Consider the following 7910-nt stretch of genomic DNA (forward strand, 5'->3'; position numbering starts at 1 on the left):
TATGTCTATCTATCTTCTATCTATCTATCTATCTATCTATCTATCTATCTATCTATCTATCTATCTATCTATCTATCTATCTATCTAACTAACTAACTATCTATCTATCTATCTATCTAATGCTCCTTGCTAATGCATATGTTACAACAACGAAAGTGCAGGAGCAAGACTTGCCTGGCTGCAGTCCAGACCTATCTCCTGTTAAAAATGTGTAAAGCAATATGACGTACAATATATAAATAGAGACCCTAGACTGTTAAGCAGCTGTGTTATATCTAGCATTGGATTTGTTTATTCCCAGGTGGGGCGGTCCAGGTCCTTTCTGTGTGGAGTTTACATGTTCCCGGTTCCCTCCCATAGTCCAAAGACATGCAACTGAGGTGAATTGGAGATACACAATTGTCTGTGACTGTGACTAATGAATCTTGTGTGACCTGTAACTTCCTGTCCTGTCATGAATGTAATCAGCGTGTAATTTTGCAGCGTTTAATGTCAAACATAGTCATCTCCAATTCACCTCACTTGCACATCTTTGGACTGTGGGAGAAACCCAGGCAGACACGAGGAGAAAAGGACCCAGACCCCCCCAAACAAGAAAAATACGGACACCCTGGTGTATCACAAGGATTTGCTTTTCATCTGTGCTTATTTTACACCCAGCCAACTGTCATCACATGCCACCTATCCACCTGTTTACCTGTGTGATTACTGCATGATCTATAATGCACCTGTCCCAATGTAATCGAAACATTCTATTACATTAGGATTATGCATGTACACCCAAAAAAACAATAGTTAATGATCTGAACCATTAAATATTTTGTCTTTTGTGCTGTTTTAGTTGAATACAGATCAAAAGGCAGTTTTGTCCCATTTTTTTGACAAAAAAATTATTTTTTGTCAGTCTTTCAGACTTTTGTGTGGAACGTTATTCGACAAATATCTTATTACTCATTCATGCACTGTTTTCCTTGTTTGGGTAAAAATGTCAAGTTGAACTTAAAGGTCACAGTGATCAGACGTGGAATAGAACTGGAAATTAGAAATGGATTCATGTAAAATAAATGAAAGAGATTATGAGGTATGGGGGGGGGGGGGCTATAGCCGTGCAAACGTAAAATCTTTTATAATCAAGTCAGATTTATACTGAAATAGTATTTCCTTATAACTCATTACTTTAAAGAGGACAGGATTTATTTTTAAGGACTACAGCAGATGTTTTGTATTACTGCTGCTGTAATATAACCAACGTGTGACAACCACTATTAACACCTGTATGTAGTTAGCTTATTATAACTTCCCTATAATAACTACATTTAATAAGCTAATAAGCTTGTTGTATGTCTTATTATAAAAGTACGTCTCCCCGTTGTAGACAGACAGGCAGAAAGACAGACACATATGGAATTGTCCCCCTTTGTAGACAGACAGATGGGCAAACAGACAGACATAGAGTTGCCACCTCTTCTTTATAGACAGACAGACATGAAGTGCCACTTACTCCTTCTTAAATAGGCAGACAGACAGATCTAAAGTGCCCCTTGCCCCTCTTTAGACAGCCAGAAAGACATACAGACATGGAGTTGCCCCCTTTCCTCTATAAACAGACTGATAGACAGACAGACATGGAGTGCCTCTTTCCCCTCTTAATTTAGGAGGACAGACAGACATACAGACATGGAGTGCCTCTTTCCCCACTTAATTTAGGAGGACAGACATACAGACATAGAGTGCGCCTTTCCCCTTTTTAGACTGACAAATATTAAGTTGCCCCTCTCCCCTCTGTAGACAGACAGACGGACAGACATGGAGTGTCACTTTCTCCTCTGTAAACAAACACAGACATGGAGTGTCACTTACTCCTCTTTAAACAGACAGGCAGACAGACAGACAGACAGACATGAAGTGCCCATTTCTCCTTTTTAGACAGACAGACGTACATGGAGTGCCCATTTTTCCCCTTTCAGACAGACAGACAGGTAGACATCAAGTTCCTGTTTGCTCTCTGTAGATAGACAGACAGACATGGAGAGCCACTTTCTCCTCTTTAGACAGACAGGGAGTTGCCCCCTCTTCTCTACAGACAGACATGAAGTCTGTCTTTCTCCTCTTTAGACAGACATCCCCCCTCTTTAGACAGAAAGAGAGACAGACATGGAGGAGGGGGCAACTCCACGTTTGTTTGTCTGTCTGTCAGTCTGTCTATAGAGGGTAAAGTGGCACTCTATGTCTGTATGTCTAATATGGAGTAAGTGGTACTCCATGTCTGTCTGTCTATAGAGGGGGCAATAGCAACTCAATGTCTGTCTATCTGTCAGTCTGTCTATAGAGGGGAGGGGGCAATTCCATATATATTTATCTGTCTACCGATCTATAGAGAGGAGGGGGCAATTACTTGTTTGTCTGTCTGTCTGTCTGTCTGTCTGTCTAAAGAGAGGACAGTAGCAACTCAATGTCTGTCTATCTGTCAGTCTGTCTATAGAGAGGAGGGGGCAATTCCATATATAGTTACTGTATCTGTCTACCGATCTATTGAGAGGAGGGGGCAATTACTTGTTTGTCTGTCTGTCTGTCTAAAGAGAGGACAATAGCAACTCAATATCTGTCTATCTGTCAGTCTGTCTATAGAGGGGAGGGGGCAATTCCATGTTTGTTTGTCTGTCTGTCTGGCTAAAAAGGGGACAGTCTTTAGGCTAGGTCCAAGCCAAATCACAAGTCTTTAGACTAGAGTTCGAGTTGCCCCCTCCTCTCTGTAGATAGGTAGACAGATAAATAGATATATAGACAGATGTGAAGTTGCCACGTTCCCTTGACCGACAAACACACAAATATTGAGTTGCCTTTTTATAGACAGACAGACAAATTGACACCTTCCCCTCCAACACCCCATCTCCATTCTTCTTGGAAGGCTTTTTGTCAGACTTTATAGTGTATCTGTGGGAATACCAATTCAGTCTTAAGAGAGTTTAATGTAATGTAAAACAAATTGTGCCTTTAATGTTTGACAACAGTTTAGGGAAGGCTCCTTCCCACAGTGGTATCTGAGCTCAAATTTCCGCTGTCATAGCCCAGCATTCTAGGAATAACCATCCAGCTCCACATCTGTCTCTGTTTATGCACCTCTTTATACATATAAAAAAAAGCCTGTACAGATGTTTTTAAAATGATTAAATTTGTACCCGGATGTCTAAGAAAAGTAAAAGATCTGACCTACATATATTACATATTTTAAATTGTTTATTAGAGGCAGAAAAGAATGCGCTATACAGACTATTACTCATGGCCTTGCTGCCTAATTCCTGTCATAATGAAGCCTTACACAACCACACAGAGCCATTGAACACTCAGCTGGGGAAGATAAATGGAGTAAATTTCAAATGACACACAATCACAGATACAACAAATAGTCCAGGACACTTCATAAAACTCTGGACTGAAAATAATGATGATAATTCTTAATGAAACTCTTTCTTACCCATTTTCTTTAAAACTCCACAACCTACTTTTAGATTTTACCTCACTGTCATTTTATTATTATATTATTATATAACTGCCTTGGACAATATGATGGGAAACATATTGTGTGCTTGTATTTTCTTTGTTTGTTTCCTGCACTGATCAAACCACCTCCTTTTTTTTTCACACACTGTCCATTTTTTCAGCTCCACTTACCATATAGAAGCACTACATACTGTTTTAGCCTGCTTTCACCCGGTTCTTCAATAGTCAGGACCACCACAGAGCAGGTGTTATTTAGGTGGTGGATCATTCTCAGCACTGCACTGACACTGACATGGTGGTGGTGTGTTAGTGTGTGTTGTGCTGGTATGAGTGGATAAGACACAGCTAAAGTTTTTAAATACCATGTCCACTCACTGTCCACTCTATTAGACCTAAAACCTAGTTGGTCCACCTTGTAGATGTAAAGTCAGAGACGATCGCTCATCTATTGCTGCTGTTTGAGTTGGTCATCTTCTAGACCTTCATCAGTGGTCACTGGACGCTGCCCACGGGGCGCTGTTGGCTGGATGTTTTTGGTTGGTGAACTGTTCTCAGTCCAGCAGTGACAGGGAGGTGTTTAAAACTCCATCAGCGCTGCTGTGTCTGATCCACTCATACCAGCACAACACACACTAACACACCACCACCATGTCAGTGTCACTGCAGTGCTGAGAATGATCCACCACCCAAATAATGCTGTTTTTCAATGGTGTTTTTCAGTGCCCCCCCCCCCCCCCCCCCCCCCAGGACCACTACAGAGTAAATATTATTTAGGTGGTGGATCATTCTCAGCACCGCAGTGACACTGACATGGTGGTGGTGTGTTAGTGTGTGTTGTGCTGGTATGAGTGGATAAGACAAAGCAATGCTGATGGAGTTTTTAAATACTCACTGTCACTGCTGGACTAAGAATAATCCACCAACCAAAAATATCCAGCCAACAATAGATAAGCGATAGTCTCTGACTTTACATCTACAAGGTGGACCAACTAGATAGGAGTGTCTGATAGAGTGGACAGTGTCTGATCCTCTCATACCAGCACAACACACACTAACACACCACCACCATGTCAGTGTCACTGAAGTGCTGAGAATGATCCACCACCCAAATAATACCTGCTCTGTAGTGGTCCTGGGAGAGTCCTGACTATTGAAGAACAGCATAAAAGGGGGCTAACAAAGCATGCAGAGAAACAGATGGACTACAGTCAGTAATTGTAGGACTAAAAAGTGCTCCTATATGGTAAGTGGAGCTGATAAAATGGACAGTGAGTGTCATAATGTTATGCCTGATCGGTGTATAATGCGGAACTTTTGGTTAGTCATGATTAGCAAATGTGTCTCACATGCCCCACGCGTCTCTGTAATGATCAGACAGGAAGTAAACAGCTGTGCTCTTTGGCGTGTTATTTAGCAGCGTTACATAAAATGATGCTTGCTCAGGCGCAAGGATGGCTCTGATTACCTATAAAGATTCCATCGGGAGGGTTTGTGTTTGCGATCCGGTATGATAGGGAAGAGAGCTCTGCTTGGTGTGTGATCCATATTTATTAATTAATTAATTTAATTTATTATTTATTATTTCTCCCCCGATTTAGTGTAGCTAATTAGTGTTCTCCTGCTGGGGATCCTGATCGCGTGTGAGGAGGGTATATTTGGCTTTGCCACGCACCCTCCGACGCATGACACAGTCCCTCGACCCCTTGTAATTTGCCCATACCTCGGCGGGGCGAATTAAGCCAAATATCACGCACGTAGAGCAACACATTGATCTTCATGCTCCTCCACTTCTGTACAGGCGCCTAATCAGATCCCTTACACAGAGTTAAAGTCCCCACCCACTTATTAGTTTGGTTTTTCCCACCCAGCAGACTGGTGGTCAATTTTGTCTGCTGCGAACACTGCCAATTATGCCCAATAAAGGGCGCCCAGCCGACCGGTAGCAGAGCTAAGATTCAAACCTGGAGAGTTTCCCGCTGAGCCACCTGGGTACCTCATGTGATCTATATTTAATAGACGACCACAGACTACTATAGGATTTTAAGTAAAACTGCAAGATGAATGATACACAAGGGTTGGTAATCCAGTCAGTGCCCATGGTCATTGTGAGCCTGCTGGACATCCCATTCCAAAACCATAGGCATTAAAATGAAGCGATGAGGGCTTTCCCCATCATGTTGTCAGTGGTAGCTCAGCGGTTAAGGTACTGGACTTGTAATTGGTGGGTAGCCAGAAAGTTGCTGGTTAAAGCCTCCCTCCGCCAGGCTGCCACCATTGGACCCTTGAGCAGAGCACTTAACCCTCGGTTGCTTTAACCGTTTTTGATCACAATTGTAAATTGAATCAAAGCGTCAACTAGATTCCATAAAGGGTAGCACTGTCGCCTCACAGCAAAAAAAACCTGGGTTTGATTCTCAGGTAAAGCAGTCTGGGTCCTTTCTGTTTGGAGTTTGTATGTTCTTCCAATGTCAGGTGAATTGGAGCTACTAGGTGTGAGTGTTCATGTGTTTGCCCTGTGATGGACTGGCGACCTGTTTGGAGAGTTTCCTGTCTTTTGCCCAGTGAATTGCACCCACTGTGACCCTGACCAGGATAAAGCAGTGGTAAAACAGACGATAGATAGGTAGCATCAACCCCCTCAGTTGAGACAGGTCATAGATGGGGCCTGTGCCTCCGGAAGTCCACCACTATCTTTTTAGTTTTGGAGGTGTTCAGCTGAAGATGGTTTCACCCACACCATGACACACAGTTATCCACCAGGCCCCTGTACTCTTCCTCCTGCCCCTCCTTCCCAATACACCCCACAATTGCAGTGTAATCTGAGAACTTCTGCATGTAGCATGACTCAGAGTTACACTTAAAGTCGGAAGTGTACAGGCTAACCAAACAGGGTAAACAAAGTACAGTTCCCTGTGGTGCACCAGTGCTACTGACTACTGATAAGCCGTCCTTAGACCTGACACACTGTGGTCTGTCTGTGAGGGAGTCCACGCCAGGTCACCAGGAATGAGTCCACTCCCATGTTCGACAGTTTGTCTCTTAATAGGAGGGCCTGGATTGTGTTGAACACACTGGAAAACATGATTCTTACCGCTCCGCTTTCCTTGTCGAGGTGAGAGTAGGCTCCTTGTAGCATATAGAGAATGGCATCCTCTACCCCCACCTTCTCCCAGTAGGCAAACTGCAGTCAAGTCAAGTCAACTTTATTTATATAGCGCTTTTTACAATAGACATTGTCTCAAAGCAACTTTACAAAATCCAGGACCAACAGATACAAAAACCCCTGTTGAGCAAGCCGAGGGCGACTGTGGCAAGGAAAAACTCCCTGAAAATTACAGGAAGAAACCTTGAGAGGAACCAGACTCAGCAGGGCCCATCCTTCTTGGGTGGGGCGGTCTGGAGGATACTTTAAATAAATAGGATTTACACAAATCATACAAACACAGAATTAAATGAACTAAAAGTTATAACTGGCAGTAAATAAATAAATAAATAAATAATAATAGAGTTGTTATTCGCTCTAGTCTTCAATAAAGTCTGTAGTGAGTTCTTGTCATCCTTGGTGCAATTACTCCAGACCCGTCACATCCGGCAGGAGCAGCATCGTTGGCACTGCAGTCTCGACTTTAATCCTTAACCTCGGCGGGTAAATAGGTTTCCATCAGAATGCCCTCGGGGTAAAACAACAGAGAATGTAGTTAATAATGTACAATGCTAGTTAAGTAAAACAGTTTTACAGTGAGTTTCAGACTCCGGCAGCCCTAATTATTACAGCATAACTAAAAGGTAGAGCAAGCAGGTAACAAGGTCATGAAGGCTTTCACAAGACATCAGCGTCCACCTCCCCTACCCAAACCAGAGTGATCGGACAAGAGAGGCAGAACGACAGCAACCCAACATCCCTGATCACCACAAGTTTCTATGACCAAGAACCCCCAAACTCTGCACCTTTGTCTATACTAAGCCTGAGAAAATAAATATGTTTTCAGTCTAGACTTAAACATTGAGACTGTGTCCGAATCCCGAACAGAGGCAGGAAGATTATTCCAAAGTTGTGGAGCTTTGTAAGAAAATGCTCTTCCACCAGCCGTTATCTTTTTAATTCTAGGAACTATAAGTAACCCTGCATCTTGTGAGCGCGTGCTGGGTTGTAGTGATTAATAAGTTCACTCAGATACTGTGGAGCCAGACCATGTAGCGCTTTATAGGTTAGTAAAAGTATTTTGTAATCAATGTGGAATTTAACTGGCAGCCAGTGAAGAGATGATAGAACAGGACTGATATGATAAAATTTTCTAGTTCTAGTTAGCAGTGGGTCCAGTGCGTGATGGACGACTGGTAGCGACTGGTCTGAAGTCGTTTGGCATGCTGGGGTGTGCTTTCTTGAGGACTGGGAAGACACATGATGT

General features: G+C 42.8%; 1 pseudogene; it reads right to left on the reverse strand.

Annotated features, from left to right (window-relative positions):
- Nucleotides 1-7806: 7806 nt before the first annotated feature.
- Nucleotides 7807-7910, reverse strand: part of LOC134302126 (cyclin-dependent kinase 2-like) — a 3480-nt pseudogene continuing 3376 nt past the window's right edge.

The sequence above is a fragment of the Trichomycterus rosablanca genome, chromosome 24 (genome assembly GCF_030014385.1).
Source record: "Trichomycterus rosablanca isolate fTriRos1 chromosome 24, fTriRos1.hap1, whole genome shotgun sequence".
NCBI classification, from domain to species: domain Eukaryota; kingdom Metazoa; phylum Chordata; class Actinopteri; order Siluriformes; family Trichomycteridae; genus Trichomycterus; species Trichomycterus rosablanca.